Source organism: Wyeomyia smithii, chromosome 3, assembly GCF_029784165.1.
Source record: "Wyeomyia smithii strain HCP4-BCI-WySm-NY-G18 chromosome 3, ASM2978416v1, whole genome shotgun sequence".
Classification (NCBI taxonomy): Eukaryota; Metazoa; Arthropoda; class Insecta; order Diptera; family Culicidae; genus Wyeomyia; species Wyeomyia smithii.
In genome coordinates this window covers 175,562,369-175,581,953 of record NC_073696.1, presented here as the reverse complement: position 1 = coordinate 175,581,953, position 19,585 = coordinate 175,562,369, and the positions used below count along the sequence as shown (strand labels likewise).

The window sequence follows — 19,585 nt, the reverse complement described above, 5'->3', positions numbered from 1 at the left end:
ATTTCGCGAATCATTATAAATTTTGCATATCTTGGACAAATAGATCTTGGACAAATAGATTGAATTGCTATGAAATTTTACGAGCAAATTTGGGATCAACGTTGCTAAACTATTGTATGCGGTATTCCTAGCGTTCTGCATAAAACGTGCTTATTGCTTTGAAAAATTAGATGTACTATTATTGTAATCGATTCTAAATTGAAAATTTTACATAGTGTTCATATTGAATGCTAATTATGCCTGCTTTTGATATCAAATTGGTCCATTGGTATACCCTCAACATAATTATAATTGCTTAACTTAACTTGACCAGTTCTTTAGTTAGGAAAAAAATCAAACCAGCAATAACACAGCAACAGGACAAATAATAAATACTAATCACACTGGTACTATTTCGAAAAACAAAACGGAACTTTTTGTTTTTATCATACTACATTGTACTAAGTTGCTAGAACTTCATCGTTTACTATACACTCGGAAAGTTACGGATATCATACATTTTAAACATATCTAATTATTTTTCTAATCGCATTTTGAATTCTTCTGATTATTCTGACTATAGGTAAACTGGCTATTCAAACAGGCCGATTGAATATACTGGCGAATTGTTATCCGGTATTCTAACAACATGTTCCGCCTTTAGTTCCCTTTCAGCTTTAGCGTCGTGCGAAAACGGCCAGTACTTGTAAGTCCTCCTCGAGTATTGTCCATGTTGCGTGCTCGTAGAGGACTACCGGTCTTACAAGCGTCTTGTACATGGCGCAGTTGGTACGGGGACGAAGTTTAGCAGACCGCAAGCTTTGAAACCGTGAGTCGGGCGTAGTATGCACCACTTGCAACTACAATACGTTTGCGCATTTACCAGACCGCAAGCTTTTGTAGAGTCCGTAGTATGCTTCTCAAGCAATACGAGGGACCTACGACCTTCTGTCCGTGTCTAGCTTCGTGCCACTATTCAAATTATGTCCTGGACTGGTACGAAGCCTGCAGGGTCACTTTCGTACACAAAGACATGAAGCCCCAACGTACTGGAACTAAGGTCAATCGAAAAATACTGGGCTTTTACGAAGCAAGCACCCCGGAAGCATTCCAAGGGGGTCAAATTAGTCAAAAACATTAGGAAAACGTACAGAACCTTTAGAGGATGGTTGAATAGCTATAATCTTCTGTTTTTTTCCAGTTTGAGCTTTTGGAGTGTACCTGTGTCGATCAACAAGTTTTCATTTGTCAATGAATTTTGCGCACCCCAAGAAACTAATGCCATTACTTTGTTCGCGGATTGAACTATTACAGTGCTGTTTCGAGTGTTTCTTTTTTCTTTTGGTTAAAATTCTTTCGGTGGTATTCTAGAGACACGTTCCACTGCTTTATGTTGATTGGTGTAATTTATGGTCACACTTCTACCTGCTTCGATGGTTGAATGACAACAAATAGTATTATACTGTTTGTCGTTTGTGAATGCGTTTTTCTGGTTCGGTGAAATACAATCAGTGAGCAAAAATTTATTTTCGAATAAACAATTTACTCGGAGAGTAGCGTGCTTGTTTCATAATGACTGCAAAACTGTATAATAGCTATAAATTTGTTGCTACGAATCAGATTAATTTATTGCTTTATGATAAACATTATACCTCCGCTCCTGTAATGTTTATCACATTTTCAGACCAATATAACAATAGCGTCAGCCGCCGTGCTCTGATACCTACTCCACTATGTCAATGCGTACCCGGGTTGCCCTATGTGTGGTGTGCTTTGATGTCCGCACTGGGAAACAACCGCGGCCATTTATTTCCGGAGTGTGCACACGAAACTTGAATTTACTGCATGTGGAAAACGGCTGCAGCTCTTTTTAGTTGGGTTTTCTAAAAGCTGCACGTTATCTAGTTATTATTGTAATAGGCGTCCCTTCTGAGCTGTTACCGTTTGTGAAGAAAAAAATTAGAAACAGTGCAATGCACTAAAATTTAGTTCACTATTTTAATACATATTAATGCTGCATTAAGTTAAAAAATAATCGATAACATCACAATATAAAAAATATGGTATTACTTGATATTACTTGTTGTTGCACGCCTAAATATACAAAAATAGTATAAAAACTTTGGTAAATTCCAAAAGCAATATCAAAACCCCCAAAAACAACTGGATTTGAAAATTTTACAAGGATTTGATGATTAGCTAGCGAATCGAAAGAGTTTGCATAAAACATGTGCATCCACAAAAAGTTTTGGAAAAATTGTATTGTATAATGTATATTTATTATTAGATTTATTAATTATATTGTTGTTTCCTAGAACATAGACTTTGCGAAGGCCTTCGACACTGTGCCACATGTTCTAATAATTGCTAAGATGAGGCGGATGGGTTTCCCAGAATGGATCATGGAGTGGTTATTCTCATACCTAACAAATCGTTCTGCGTACGTATTGGTTAACTCTGCCCACTCTTACATTTTCCACGTTGCATCCGGTGTGCCTCAAGGCAGCGTGCTCGGGCCCCTATTGTTCAACATATTCGTTAATGATCTGTATGCACTGATCTCGTCAAGAAAACTATCTTTCGCTGATGATTTGAAACTCTTCCGTGTCATCTCATCCTTGGCAGACTGTGGAGCGTTGCAAGAAGATCTGAATATTCTGATGATTTGGTGCGATAACAACGGCATGCGTGTTAATTGTAAAAAATGCAAACTTATATCCATCACTCGCTGCAACGATCCAGTTGAAAATCGATATTTACTGGGTTCTGAGTGTCTCGACCGAGTACAATCCATCTGTGACCTGGGAGTCACAATTGATTCAAAACTTAAATTTAACGAACACATTGGAATCATCACCGCAAAAGCATTTTCTGTGTTGGGATTTATTCGCCGTCATACCACCAATTTTACTGATATTTATGCTCTTAAAACTCTGTATTGCTCGTTAGTGCGCAGTATTCTGGAGTACGCCTCTCCTGTTTGGTGCCCGTTCCAAATGACACAGATTCTCAAAATTGAGCGGATACAAAAAAAGTTCGTACGACTTGCTTTACGCGGTCTCCCGTGGAACGATCCAAATAATCTCCCGCCCTACACCGATCGATGCCAATTAGAGCCCTTGTCAAATAGACGCCACAATCAACAGAGAATGTTCATCTTCGACCTAATCAACGGAACCATCGACTGTCCTGCCCTACTTGAACAAGTTCATTTCAATGCACCCTCCCGACGACTCCGTAGCACATCATTGCTAGTTATTCCTCACCACCGGACCTGTTATGGTTATCATAACTCACTAGACGCGTGCCTCCGTGCATTTAACGACATTAGTGATATGTTCGATTTTATGTTGTCAAGAACCGTTTTTTCAAATAGACTTAGGAATAGTTAAAATTTATGTATAGATTATTCAGTCTGTATGACTTGTTCAAAGACGGTGTAGAATAAAATAAAAATAAACATAATTTTTGATGCCGAAACCGATCAAGGTTTAGTAATTTTTTTTTCTTCATCTATAATTTATTTGACACGGCACAAATACAATTTAATGTTTAACGGCGCCAATTATATCTGGTAGCTTACTTTCTAAAGTATCTTAATAACTAAAAGCAAATTTTTTATCCTCGCTGCCGACTACGAGCTGAAACTAAATCTAACTTAAAGCTAGAATGTTTTGCATTAAAAGCACTGATTTGTTGTTCGATGGTTTTCCATCGCCATAGGTAAGCAGCATATTGAATATGTTCCGCTGCTGGGCCAAGATATTACGGACTGGCATATTGGGTTGTCTCCCTCGGGACCTGAGAGTATCGTGCGGGTCTAGTTGCTGTTTCCGGATCCGGGGTCTTAACGTGTTCTTGTCGTTTGGTTGGATGTAGGCGGAAGGGAATAGGATTAAACTGGGGCGTGGATGGATTTCAGGAAAACGTATATAAGAGACATGTAGGATAGGTCACGGCTCGCTAAGACATCACGAACAGGAACAGCCGGCTGCCTACTTTCGGCCTGCAGGGAAGCTATTAATTTAGACCTGGCGTCACGGTGTACAGGGCATGACCAAACCACATGCTCTATGTCGTGATAACCCTCACCACAGGCACAGATACCACTTTCCCCGAGCCCAACACGACGGAGATGCGCGTCAAATCTATAGTGATTGGACATAAGCCGGGACATCACGCAAATGAAATCCCGACCTACATCCAACCCCTTGAACCACGGGTTCGTCGATACTTTGGGGATTATGGAATGTAGCCACCTTCCCAATTCCCCTCTGGTCCAAGCATTTTGCCAACTGATGATCGTATTCTGACGTACAAGTGCGAAAAATTCATTAAAAGCAATTGGTCTTTCATAAATATCACCGTTTGTTGCGCCCACCTTAGCCAAAGAGTCCGCTTTCTCATTGCCCGGTATCGAGCAGTGAGAAGGGACCCACGCTAAGGTAATCTGAAACGATTTTTCGGATAAAGCACTCAGATGTTCCCGTATTTACCCCAGGAAATACGGAGAGTGCTTAACATCTTTCATCGATCGGAGAGCCTCAATGGAACTGAGACTGTCTGTAAAGATGGTCCGTGGGCATTTTTTCGATAATCCCTAGGGTGTACTTAATTGCAGCCAATTCTGCGACGTAAACAGAAGCAGGATTATCGAGCTTATGGGAGACGGTTAAATTGTTATTGAAAATACCGAAGCCAGTTGATGTTTCGATATTTATTGGAAAAAATTTTGGGGATCTGCTGCACGCGTAAATGATCCGGGATTCCACGAGTTTCTTCTATCATGGATGTATCGAAAAACACAGTAGAATCAGAAGTATTTGATAAGTCGACACGATTTGGAATATTCGAAGAAGGGTTAATATTTTGGGACATGTGATGGAAATACAATGTCATAAAACGGGTTTGAGAATTAAGTTCGATTAACCTTTCAAAATTTTCAATCACGGGACGGTTCAAGACCTCACATTTGATAAGAATACGAGAAGACAGGCTCCAGAAGCGGTTTTTCAATGGTAGTACTCCAGCTAAGACCTCCAAACTCATCGTATGGGTCGATTGCATGCAACCTAAGGCGATACGCAAACAACGATATTGTATTCGCTCCAGTTTGATCAGATGTGTGTTTGCTGCGGAGCGGAAGCAGAAACACCCGTATTCAATAACAGACAATATCGTTGTTTGGTAAAGCCTTATAAGGTCTCCTGGATGGGCTCCCCACCATTGTCCGGTTATTGTACGAAGAAAATTCACTCTTTGTTGACATTTTTTCATCAGATACCTCACGTGACAACCCCAGGTGCCTTTAGAGTCGAACCAGATACCAAGATATTTGTGTACCAAAACCTGAGAAATCGTTTTACCCATTAATTGTGTTTGAAGCTGAGCAGGTTCATGCTTCCTAGAAAAAACTACTATCTCAGTCTTCTCCGGAGAGAATTCGATACCTAGCTGTAAAGCCCAAGCAGACAAATTGTCCAAAGTATCTTGCAATGGTCCTTGCAAATCGGCAGCTTTGGCTCCTGTAACAGAGATTACCCTGTCGTCTGCAAGTTGTCTTATCGTGCATGAATTTGCCAGACATTCGTCGATGTCATTTACATAAAAGTTGTAAAGAAGGGGGCTTAAACATGAGCCCTGGGGAAGACCCATGTAGCTAATGCGAAAAGTTGCCAAATCGCCGTGCGTAAAATGCATGTGCTTTTCGGACAACAAATTGTGCAAAAAATTGTTTAAAATTGGAGAAAATCCTTGTCGGTGAAGTTTACCCGAAAGAATGTCAATAGAAACGGAATCAAAAGCCCCCTTAATGTCCAAGAACGCAGACGCCATTTGCACGGCTGAAGCCAAATTGAGTATCCGATAGTAAGCCATTTGACTCGACCCAATGGTCTAAACGACGGAGTATCATTTTTTCCATCAATTTCCGGATACAGGATAGCATTGCAATCGGCCTATAAGAGTTGTGATCAGAAGCTGGTTTCCCTGGTTTTTGGATGGCGATCACCTTCACTTGCCTCCAATCCCGCGGTACAATGTTTTGCTCCAGGAACTTATTTAACAAGTTCAACAAGCGCCTCTTGGCATTGCCGGTTAGATTCTTCAACAAGTTGAATTTGATTCTATCTAACTCAGGCGCGTTATTGTTACAGGACAGGAGGGCAACTGAAAATTCTGCCATCGTAAAAGGTGATTCTATCGCGTCGTGGCCCGGAGACGCATCGCGAACAAAGTTTTGCGCAGGAACAGAGTCCGGACATACTTTCCTGGCAAAATCAAATATCCACCTACTTGAAGACTCCTCGCTTTCGTTGACCGTTACGCGATTCCGCATTCTTCGGGCTGTGTTCCAAAGAGTGCTCATCGATGTCTCCCTCGACGTCTCGTTCACGAACCGACGCCAATATCCGCGTTTCTTTGCTTTAGCCAAGCTTTTAAGCTTGGTATCAAGCTCCTAATACCGTAAATAGTCGCCAGGTATACCTCCCTTCTGGTAGGCCAAGAACGCGTCGGATCTTTGCGTGTAGACATCGGAGCACTCTTGGTCCCACCACGGAGTGGGAGGCCGTTCTTTAATCGTTACGCCGGGATATTTCTTCGTTTGGGCTTGCAACGCGGCGTCGAGAATCAAGCCCGCGAGGAGGTTGTATTCTTCAAGTGGTGGATGATGTTGAATCGAATCGACCGCTTTTGAAAACATTTCCTCGTATAACTTCCAATCGACATTCCGTGTGAGGTCATACGGAATGTCAACTGGTCGCATGCGAGTTGACTCGTTATTAATTGAAATAAGAATAGGCAAATGGTCGCTTTCGTGAGGATCGAGGATTACCTTCCATGTGCAATCCAACCATAGCGACGTCGAACATAAGGATAGATCCAAAGCGCTTGGGTGCGCTGGAGGTTTCGGGATACGTGTCATTTCGCCGTTGTTTAAAATAGTCATGTCGAAGTCATCGCAAAGGTTATAGATTAAAGAGGAGCGGTTATCATTGTAAGGGGAACCCCAACCACGCCATGAGAGTTGAAGTCTCCCAAAATCAAACGTGGCGAGGTAAGAAGTTCTATTAAATCAAAGAGCAGCCGTTGCCCAACCTGTGCTCTGGGAGGAATATATATTGAGGCAATACAAAGCTCTTTTCCTTGTATTGTCATTTGACATGCGACAACTTCGATGCCTGGAATCGAGGGGAGGTTAATACGATAGAAAGAATAGCACTTTTTAATCCCTAAAAGTACTCCTCCATATGGGGTGTCTCGATCAAGGCGAATAATATTATAATCATGGAAGTTGAGATCAATATTTGAAGTAAGCCAAGTTTCACAAAGGGAAAATGCATCGCATTTGTTTTTATTTATCAAAATTTTAAACGAATCAATTTTTGGTAAAATACTTCTACAATTCCACTGTAAGACAGAGATAGAATCCTTCATATACGCAGTTGAATTAGGCATCGAAGGATACAATCGCTGCAAGGAGGGGCCATTGGACAGTTAACTGCTTCAAAAATGATCTAACTGTTGGTAGAAATGCTGTAAGAAAAATTTTAATTGGATAGGGTACATTGAAAGTTTCAAAAATCCAGTCCACAATGTCAGAAAATTTTCACTAATCCAGAGTTTGTTTCATCAACTGGATGTGCAAAAGGAACAACTGGGGTTTTAGATGTTCCTGGCAGTGCTGGGAACTCCTTCTGGGACTTTAAATTTGCAAGCCCAGGAGAAGTTTGCTTCGGTTTTTCCGCAGCACTGTTTGGTTTGTTTGTAACTTTCATTTCACTTTGAGAAATCTTAGGACCTTTTCTGGGAAGTTTAGGAGAGGAAATATTTTTCCTCTTTCTAGACTCCCCAGGATTGGCGTAAGAGGTTTCATCAGAGGACAACAGATCAAAAGGGTTTGATGTAATGGGAGAAGTGGTAACGGTCTTCTTCAGCATCTCAGCGTAAGAACGCTTCGGACGCTCTTTGAGAGACCTCTTTATTTTATCCCTGCGCTGCATGTACACCGCACATGTCGAGAGCTCATGCTGACTCTCCCCACAGTGAATGCATTTTTCAGCATTTTTACTGCAGGAATCATCCGCATGATTCTCCCCACACTTGCCACAACGTGCCTTATTGCAGCAGTAGGCGGCGGTGTGGCCTAACTGCTTACAATTCAGGCAGTTCATGACTCGAGGCACATATAATCGCACAGGGAGACGAACCCGGTGGATCGAGACGGGGCTTGGTAGCGCTGACCCGGTGAACGTAACTCGAAACGAGTCTGACGGAGTGTATACTGTTTTGCCACCGATGATCGATGCTGACCGCAATTGCTTGCAGTCGAGCACCTTTACATCGGGACAGGTTTTGTTCTTAAAGCCCCCTTTGGCACTTTTCAGTATACACTCGACGGACAGACTCGAATCGGTTATGACACCGTCGATCTCCACGTCTCGTGTGGGTATGTAAACGCGATACTCGCGTGTGAAGAGCTCAGAGCAAGCTATATCGTTGGCCTCTTTCAGGTTACTGACCACGACACGGAGCTTGTTAGGCCGGACCTTGGAAATTTCGGTCACGCCCTTGTACTCCTTCGTCAGGTCTTTAGAAATCTGCAAGAGATTCAACTGTTTCGATTTCGGCCCCGCCTTTGACCGAAAATAGACAGTATAGCTGCCCTGGGCTCCGTATGGGTAAAGCCTAGCGCCGACTAGCGCCGACAAGAGCACGTACCTTTTTACTTCTCCCTTCCAGTAAGGTTGGTTGTCCGATCGTTCGAAGTTGCAGCCGTTACAGCCAGCAGAACCAATACAGCAGCACCAAACAGCCACCAGCAGCGAGCCAGGTGTGAGATCACTCCACACAGCGATACAACTCACTGTCAACTGATGGCTTCTTCTTTTTCCTCTTTTGTGCCTCGTCCACTGCTGTAGCACAATTCAGCCAGCAGCCAAATCGGCTTACGCACCAGCTGGTAGTCACGATGCGAAACAGTTGCACAAAGGCGCGACCTTGAACCCGGATTTATTTCACTCGACCAGGCAAACAATGCCAACACTTGTTCACACGTCTTTTGTTTTATATTCTATCGGAGCGATCACCGATCACACGTCCGATACTGATGCGTGTTCGGCACAGAATGCAGGTTTAGTAATTGTCAAGTTATCGTTTTTCAGCTATCAGTACTTTTTCTTGAATTAACCTATATTAAATGCTATTCTTAAGAAAAAATCACGAACATTGTAAAACAAAACATTTAATGTAGCGAACACATTTGCTCGCGAAAGTCCTTTAAATGATAGAGAGTTATAGCCTTTAAACCGTTCCTGTGAATTTGTGTGTGCCTAACCGCTTCAAAAGTGCGTCAAATCTTCAAAAAACTTTTCAACAGTTATGAGTAAACGGGGAAATGATAAACCCGGCGAGCAATTACTCTGGGATATTTTGACGCACTTCTGAGGTGGCTAGGGGCCACAAAATTCCCAGCAACTGTTAAAAAGTTATAACCTTTCATGTTTTTTTCAGTTTGACTGCTAGGGCAAAACCGTGTTGACTTGTGTGCGGTGCCGGATTTAAGGGGAGGGGGGCAAGAGGGCACGAAGATTTGAACAGACCATTTCAACCTGAAACTTTCCTTCAGTGTTATGTTTTCGCGAGCGCCAATATCACAATTACATCCATAAGAGTTCACCTTGGATTCTCTTGGAATGACACACATTAACACACCATTTGAATCGAACCAGCGTTGACCGAATCCGGGATACCAGATGTGCTTTGCAAAATGCTGATTTTCAGAGTCCGTATGCAGATTTTTTTGGCCTGTGTCTAGTTTTCTCCTAGTTCCTGTGAATTATTGTCAGAGTCGCCTTATATTTGCACAGTCTTTCTCAAATTGTGTGCAAATTTTTGCCTGTGGATCGCTTTTTTTTAAATTGCGGTAGGTTTTTTTTTAGATATTAAGACAAAAATTCTGGTGGGGAGCCCATCCAGGAGACCTTATAAGGCTTTACCAAACAACGATATTGTCTGTTATTGAATACGGGTGTTTCTGCTTCCGCTCCGCAGCAAACACACATCTGATCAAACTGGAGCGTATACAATATCGTTGTTTGCGTATCGCCTTAGGTTGCATGCAATCGACCCATACGATGAGTTTGGAGGTCTTAGCTGGAGTACTACCATTGAAAAACCGCTTTTGGAGCCTGTCTTCTCGTATTCTTATCAAATGTGAGGTCTTGAACCGTCCCGTGATTGAAAATTTTGAAAGGTTAATCGAACTTAATTCTCAAACCCGTTTTATGACATTGTATTTCCATCACATGTCCCAAAATATTAACCCTCCTTCGAATATTCCAAATCGTGTCGACTTATCAAATACTTCTGATTCTACTGTGTTTTTCGATACATCCATGATAGAAGAAACTCGTGGAATCCCGGATCATTTACGCGTGCAGCAGATCCCCAAAAATTTTTCCAATAAATATCGAAACATCAACTGCGACAATATGTTCTACACTGACGGATCACTTCTTGATGGGTCCACTGGCTTCGGTATTTTCAATAACAATTTAACCGTCTCCCATAAGCTCGATAATCCTGCTTCTGTTTACGTCGCAGAATTGGCTGCAATTAAGTACACCCTAGGGATTATCGAAAAAATGCCCACGGACCATTATTTCATCTTTACAGACAGTCCCAGTTCCATTGAGGCTCTCCGATCGATGAAAGATGTTAAGCACTCTCCGTATTTCCTGGGGTAAATACGGGAACATCTGAGTGCTTTATCCGAAAAATCGTTTCAGATTACCTTAGCGTGGGTCCCTTCTCACTGCTCGATACCGGGCAATGAGAAAGCGGACTCTTTGGCTAAGGTGGGCGCAACAAACGGTGATATTTATGAAAGACCAATTGCTTTTAATGAATTTTTCGCACTTGTACGTCAGAATACGATCATCAGTTGGCAAAATGCTTGGACCAGAGGGGAATTGGGAAGGTGGTTACATTCCATAATCCCCAAAGTATCGACGAACCCGTGGTTCAAGGGGTTGGATGTAGGTCGGGATTTCATTTGCGTGATGTCCCGGCTTATGTCCAATCACTATAGATTTGACGCGCATCTCCGTCGTGCTGGGCTCGGGGAAAGTGGTATCTGTGCCTGTGGTGAGGGTTATCATGACATAGAGCATGTGGTTTGGTCATGCCCTGTACACCGTGACGCCAGGTCTAAATTAATAGCTTCCCTGCAGGCCGAAAGTAGGCAGCCGGCTGTTCCTGTTCGTGATGTCTTGGCGAGCCGTGACCTATCCTACATGTCCCTTATATACGTTTTCCTGAAATCCATCCACGCCCCAGTTTAATCCTATTCCCTTCCACCTACATCCAACCAAACGACAAGAACACGTTAAGACCCCGGATCCGGAAACAGCCACTAGACCCGCACGATACTCTCAGGTCCCGAGGGAGACAACCCAATATGCCAGTCCGTAATATCTTGGCCCAGCAGCGGAACATATTCAATATGCTGCTTACCTATGGCGATGGAAAACCATCAAACAACAAATCAGTGCTTTTATTGCAAAACATTCTAGCTTTAAGTTAGATTTAGTTTCAGCTCGTAGTCGGCAGCGAGAATAAAAAATTTGCTTTTAGTTATTAAGATACTTTAGAAAGTAAGCTACCAGATATAATTGGCGCCGTTAAACATTGAATTGTATTTGTGCCGTGTCAAATAAATTATAGATGAAGAATAAAAAAAGAAAAAAATTCCAGTTTTCGAGCAGCTGCAGACATTTTTCAAAAACATCTGGCACGCTGAAATTGCGTTGCGGATTGATTTGAGTCTAATGATCTCAAACGCAACTGGGAAAAGGTCTTTTTCGGAAATGAAACTGATTAAAAATAGGTTGCGTACGACTATGAAGAATGAAAGGCTGTCAAACTTATCATTGTAAAGTTGCTAGTACGATACACTGAAGGAGTTGAATGTTGATTATTTAATTCATAAGTTTTTTTTCTAGTAAGAAAAAATTCTAACAATTTTTGGTAACTTTTCAATAACAAAAAATGTTTTTAACTCGTACGATGAACAAAACGGTTTTGTTTTATTTTGGGGCCCCCATTTAAAATTGGGCCCCGGGCCCTTACAATCGTTAATCCGGCTCTGTCTGTGTGATCCACAATAAAATATGCAATAAGGATCACCTAATACATTCGTGTGTTTCATTCACGAATTGCTTCTTCAACGGAAGACATCGCCATATCAACAGTTTCTATTTGAGATCCTCACTAGAAACAAAGTTAACTTTTGTGTGAACTACAACAATACCGTTTATCATACCAGTAAGTATACGGCACCCAACAGACGTTTTCCAAACGTTCTGGACCCTTTTGTTCATGCATTGCAGATCCAGCCTATATGAGACAAAATAATGAACAGATTTCCGGCGACCGATTATCGACGGAAGAAGAACTGTATCGTTATATTTTCCTAAGAGGATTGCTCTGCACGACACTTGTTGTAATGAAAAATGTCTAGCTTTACTAGAACCTCTTACCATGAATGTTTCTGGATCTGCATGACGAATAGAGTAAAAGTACACGCAAAAGTTTGGCCATAGCAATAATTGCGTTCTTCCATTTTGCACAACTTTTAATTTGATCTCACATAAACTTGAAGTAGAAATGACAAAACGTCTATTTTGGACAGTCTGACTAAAAAATATAAAATCTCACCCTGTAGGCTGTAGCTAGTAATTTAGTTTGTGTTTTTAGTTGTCGCTAGAAATAAAAATATAAACAATTTATTTTGTTCTCCAATTCTTGTCGGGATGATTTTTACATCCATTGAGGAAGGATTCATGTCGACATGAACTGTGTACGGGTGTGGGTGGCCTTATATTACTCCATTGAATCCTTCATCACAGTCGTGCGTACCTGGCAAGTTTTGCCTACGATTGGCACAGAGCGCATCTTGTTTTGCCGAGTAGAATCGCATCTATCTTCAGTAGGCACTTCAAATTTACTTGGTGAGTTTTATTACCATTGTGGGCTTCCAAGCACAAGAACCAGGAACGAGGAAGTGCTTTGAACAGATTAATGGCCTGCCAACGAGGCAGACATGTGTACATTGCGGATCTTGCTGAATTTATTTATCCAGCAAAATAAATTCGTCTCTTATTTTTCGTAAGATTGAACAAATTTTATCTGACGTTGCTATTGTGTTTAAATCTCATATATCACATAAGAAAATCCATGATTCACATAATTTGTGCAATGTCTGTCATGGTTAAAAAACGGAGTTGACCTAAAATGCTACTATATTCTGATTTGTTTTACCATTTGAATCATATCCCGAGGCTATAGAAAACATAGTAACTTAGTGAAAGATCAGCTAATTAGAAGAGTTTTTGCTAAAGATAAAATCAACCTTTTAACTGCCGCTATTCGCATAACAGTCCTATATAAAAGTCCTATGTTTTCTTGTTTTTTTTTTGCGAAAATGGGTCCATTTTGGCATGCTCTAGCCATTGGAATCGAGACCTTACTTTTTTGATGGCTGTTCTTGAAAAACATGCCAAAATTGACCTATTTTCGCAAAATTTACATAGGACTCGCAACTTTTCCATAGGACTATTAAGCGAATAGAGACAGTTAAGGGGTTATATATCTTTTTGCTCGAGAAAAAAGAGGAAAGTCTGAAATGTTTCAAGCATGTAGCACCTTTTTTATCGCATAAAAGTAGTAATTTCCTGAAATTTCAGTTAATCAACAACAAAAAAATACATTTGTTCTTAAGAAATACCAATTATTTGGGGAGTAATGGCCGTTTCCTCGAAACACTTTTTTTCGCAGAACTTTGCGGTGTTTGCGATAGCGACCCAGCAGACCAACTGGAATCGAAAAACTCATATTATATCATTAGTTTAGAAGTGTGCCGGGTATTTGAACGGTCATGTTCAAAAGTATTTTGTTTTCAGTGCAAATGTTCCAATTTTTCCCGAAAAAAATATTTTGAGCGCTAAAAACCATTCCGAGATAAACGCTTTTAAAGTTTCAAGTTCAGCTTATGCGCCCGTGACGAGGCGCGCTCCAAATCGCTGAAGCTTTCTCCCTAATGTTCAGATCTTAATGAAAAATTATGGAAATGTTTAGGATAATGCAAAAAAAATCGATTTTTTGAAATCTTAAAAGGTATATAACCCCTTAAGAGAAAAAGTTAATAAGCAAGTTATACGTTCAAATTTTTAATATTTTCAATTCAAATTTTTACATTTCTTCTGTTTATTCCTGGGTTCTTGGATTAATCGTGGTTTCGGTTATTTCGGGGCACTACCAGGCGGGATTCATGGGTAGCCTGCACCACCACGGATCAGGTATTTGCGGTTCTGCAGGTTATGCAGAAATACCGCGAATACAATGAGCCCACACACCACTTATTCATCGATTTCAAATCGGCATACGACACATCAAGAGCAGCTATGGCAAATTATGCACGACTACGGATTTCCGGACAAACTTAGGCGGTTGGTCAAAGCGATGATGGATCGAGTGATGTGTGTAGTTCGAGTAAGACAAGCTGATGGTCTCTCGTGCCTTCAGTTTAATATTGCCCTGGAAGGTGTCATTAGAAGAGCGGGGATCAACACGAGTGGCACAATATTCCAAAAGTCGGTTCAACTGTTCAACGTACATCGGACTAGAGGCCGAAGCCAAATGGAATGAACTGGTCATCAACGCATCGAAGACGAAGTACATGAAAGGAAGAGGTTCACGAGTAGACAGTGCTAACCTCCCACCTCGAGTGGGTGATGATGAAATCGAGGTTGTCGATGAGTTCGTGTACCTGAGATCACTAGTAACTGCCGACAACGATACCAGCAGAAAAATTCATCGGCGCATTATGGCAGGAAATCGTGCATACTTTACTCTCCGGACAACGCTTCGGTCGAGTAGAATTCGTCACCGCACCAAATAATCAATCTACAAGACACTGATCAGACCGGTAGTCCTCTACGGGCATGAGACATAAACTACGCTTGTGGAGGAGCAACGCGCCCTTACGGTCTTCGAGCGGAAGGTGTTGCGTACCATCTTCGGTGGACTGCACATGGAAAACGGAACGTGGAGAAGGTGAACGAACCACGAACTGCAGGAGCTGCTTGGGGAGACATCTATTGTTTACACCGCTAGGATTGGTTCTTGAAACTAATCCGTCAGGGACGAGACGGAGAGGTGCACAGCGGGCAAGGTGGATCAGGTGGAAGACGACCTACGGACACTTCGCAGACTGCAAAGCTGGCGAACTGCCGCCATGGAACGAGTGGAATGGAGACGACTCTAACGTAAAGCAAAGGCCACACCGTGATTTTATGGGCTACGCATCCCCGCGTTGAAGCTATCTTTCATTGTTGCAAATATCCCTTATAATTCATTTGTAGCTAAGATTACACTGGTCAACACAGGTGCACTCTAAAAGCTCACCCGTAATAATAAAACGAATTAGAACTGAATGCTGATTAGTAAAATGAGGACATCATTCACCTACATTTTAATGATACTTTATTGGTAACGGCATGCATGCCATGCCCTACAAATTGTGTCCACATAACATACTACAAAAAGCTGGAAAATTAATCTTGAACAGATATTTGCCATTATAAATCAACTAGTTTAGTGTTGTCTGCTTGCCGTTCGGAGCCGACATCAGCTAAATGACCAACTTATCAGTTTTACCTAGTCGCCCCGTAATCGATAGGAATAGGCCACGTAAAACAAAGCACAGCAGTATTTCGCTTGCTCACATGGCAAGTGCTGCAGGACAATAGCCAGCGCATGATTTATGACGCAAGTCTCAGAGGAGACCAGTTGCGGTTGTTAGTATTATTTATTAATGGCACTATTTCAATACACCGGACAAGCCGCACCGTCCTGGGTCAAGTATACGAGCAGCAAGCCAAACGCAAGTAAGGCGAATTGGCCAAGTCAATTTGATTTTCGATTGCCTAAAGTTACTCAGCTTTCGGAGCGCGATAAATAAATTATGCCCACAACGTACTGAATAGCCAATCTGTGGCAGAATTGAAGCCGCATACTGTTGATGTTAGAGTTATTCTGATAAATTGAGAGGACTATCGGAACAACGTATACAAAATATTAATGTCAATTTGACAAGAACTGATGTACAACAAAACAAGGCCATGCTTTACAATGATGCCATACCTAGCCCTTCTTGAGATATAACCCAGGAAGAAACTGCAGTCTTTTATAAAACTGAAGAGACATCGCTTGCGAGGATCAATACAGTATGTTTTTTATCAGTTACTCTGAAGCGTGAAAAACATTCATTTGCTCAAGTTTTGATTTGCTTTGCTTGGTGGTAAGAATATCACCTTTTATAAAAAACTACAGTTAATCATATGAAATTTACCGGGGAATTTTGGAATCAATATTGTTGTTTCCGGAAAATGGTTCAAACCCTACACCTCGCCTATGGCAACATCACAATAAAAACAGTTAAGCTTCAAAGTCCGCGTTTACGAATACTCTCATTTTTCCACAACATCCCATATTTATTGTTAATAAACATAAATATTTGAAACCCTGATCTGCAATGGTGTGTCCTCCAGAACTAAATACCGAAGGATTTACTCATGCCAAAAGAAATTCAAACGTCATTCGGTCCTCACCAGTTAATAAAAATCTTTTCATTCGCGGCAGAAAAATGATTTTTTTATGCAAGAACATCACAGTAACATCTCTGTTGACGCCCTGTTTGTCCCAGAACCTTCGCAAGGTCGTAACATGGCGTTGTTTCGCTCCAGCCTTTGGGAGAACCTCGAAATAAACCCGGAATTTGGCCTTCTCATGTAGACATTTCAAAGGGTGTCAATATTTGCTCATCTGCAGGGATAATCACAGCGCTAGACACATTCGTAAACATAATCTCGACTGCAAATCGTCGTACGGTTTGGGCCGAGTGGAGTGCCGTCGAGGCCGAAAGGAAATGGAAGAAAATTTCCTTCGCAAGACATCCACAGTGGCTATCGTATGTTTGTTAGTCTGTTAGTGAGTCTATTTGCACAGTTTACATACGTACTCACTCTGTCGCGCACAACCAGAAAATGGACTGCGGCAGAGATTATCGGTGAAAATTGTCCGCAAAGCTTGCTGCTCTCACCTGGAATGAGCAGAAAGACTAGCAGTATTGAATTTCTTTGGATGCCATATGACTGTATGTTATTTATGTTATGGTTTGAATAGAGAGTCTACTTAGGGGTTAAAGAATCAAATAAGTTGTCCTTTGTGCATGATTTATTCAATATGAAGGCATTCCGTTTGATTGTTCAATATTACCTCTGCAACACGGGAAGTAGTTTTGGTTTCATTGTGAATGGTTTGCCAACTAAAAAAAATCAAATTGTATTAAAATCAGACTGATGTGAGATATTGTTTTTTAAAAAAAACTACAGTATTTTTCTAACCTCGTACGAAATTGCTACGTGTAGTTTGAGCTTGCCTGAATAAACACCCTCTACGGTAAGTAGAAGCAAAACAACCGGAAAAAAGTTTTTGGAAACTAGCAATATTTCTCGTTCATTGCACATGACGCTTTCGGAGCATCTACATTCAATCTCCCCAGGGTGCACTGTGCAATATATTACGTTTTCCGCAAATTTTGAAATTCTCTTGCAAGCACTAGATAGAGAATGGAAAAACTTCGCCGGTACTGCACTGCTTGGAAAGAAAGAGCCTCGATGTATATCTATAGAAAAGTGCCACCTCACGATATGATTGCAGAATAAATATGAAAAAAGAGATATCGCAAATGTGGAAAAAAATGTCTTGTGTTCCCTAAGAGCTCCAACAAGTGACGGCCAACTTTTGATCCTTCAGCTTCGAAAAATCGGGCTTGAGGATCGTCTTCATGACCGGGCGAGAAACAATTCGAAGAGCAAGGAATTTCTTCGCTTGCCTGACAGAGATAAATAGCGAAAAGGGGAATCCTTAGAGACACTCGAAAGATTGGACTTGATATACTGTCAAGATTGCGCTTGGCCGGAACCATGTATTTTTTTGTGCGACGTCTGAGAATTTGAATGGATAGATGACGGAATAATTGGAACGAACTAAAAAATACTATACTTGCGAAATTCTGAAAAGCACTATTCATGACGAAAGGATTTACAACACCTAGGTTTGTTGAATTTCCTTCAAAGTTCTTCCCGAGAAGCCCAAACAAAAAACACGGTGATCATATATTTCAAGAGTACCATTAAACACGTACATTAATTCTCATTAGTCATTTCTACGAGCTCCTAAAGACCTTTGATTCTACCTGTGAATAAGATGGACCAGCGGTTCTCAACCTTTTTTGTCCGCGTACCCCGTGGTGATATTTTCCAAACCAATTGTACCCCCTGTCTTGGTTTGTTTTCGCAAGGTGAGAGAGATAGAGAGAGAGCGAGTAGTGATAGTGTTGTGGTAGTCTAATTCAGGTTTCAAATCGAACTATGGTTTGTTTGATTGCTACAGTCATGTTTTAAAAGCAAGAATGCAAAATAAATGAAGTGTTATAAGACAAATTGCTTTGTCCGCCATTACTGATTTTTTTCTCGCGTACCTTCTGAAGGCCTTTGCGTACCCCTAAGGGTACGCGTACCCCAGGTTGAGAACCGCTGAGCTAGATGATAGGTAGGTGAAATTTCTGAGTTATCATATCATATTATCATAATTTATTTTGAAGGCCGAGAAACCCATTTTATAATTTATATTTGAATACACTAAAGCCGCTTTTTACGCAGGGGATACGTGCCGCGTAAAAAGAAACCGCGTAAAAAATACCCGCGAAAATTCCGGAATTCGCGTTAAAATAGCCGCGTAAAAAGCGACATTAGTGTATTTCGAAAAAAGACTCTTTTAGAAAGTTGTCAATATTACCGTTTTGATTTGAAATGTCCACTAGGGTGATTCGCAATCATCGAATGTTACTCAACTCTCGAAAAAAGTCAAAATTTGAAAAAAGCTTTAAGACTTGACCTTCAGAAAAAAAATGTCTGAAATTTCCCTGATTTGTTTACACAACCAAAGGTTACTGAGCAACAACGCTTAAATAATGGGTACTTCGAAGCACATATGCCTTTGGAGAAACTTTCTCTTAGCATAAAAAAACTCCTCCACCCGTGGAAAATACTCAGTTTAACATGCCCCCGTCAGGCACAAGTCGAAAAAAATTGTTCGATTAAAACTATTCGTATTTTCATGCCAGATTTGCTAGAAATGTCAACCACAAACAAAATATGTCGAACAACATGCATATAACTTATGCGTATAACTTAACTCCACCGGCAGGGGCCTAGCGTGGTAACGTCTCCGCCAACCACGCTCGACGCCTGGTTTCGAATCCCAACGCCGACATAGGTGTCGATGGTTGTGGGGTGGCGTGATCCACTCACAACCAACCCAACTGGTCTAGATTCAATCCTAGCCGACACCGGGAGATTTTCTGAGGTGAAAAATCTCTGGGATCACGCCTTCCATCGCATGAGAAAGTAAAGCCGTTGGCGCCAGTCCGTTAATTAACGGGTCGTGAATTAGGGTCCTGGGTGGAGTCATTGAAATC

The 19,585-nt window shown here is 41.3% G+C and overlaps 1 protein-coding gene across 12 annotated transcripts in view; it reads right to left on the bottom strand.

Moving 5' to 3' along the window:
• Positions 1-19,585, bottom strand: part of LOC129727364 (amyloid-beta-like protein) — a 144,048-nt gene that overhangs the window by 72,401 nt on the left and 52,062 nt on the right. The window lies entirely within an intron of this gene.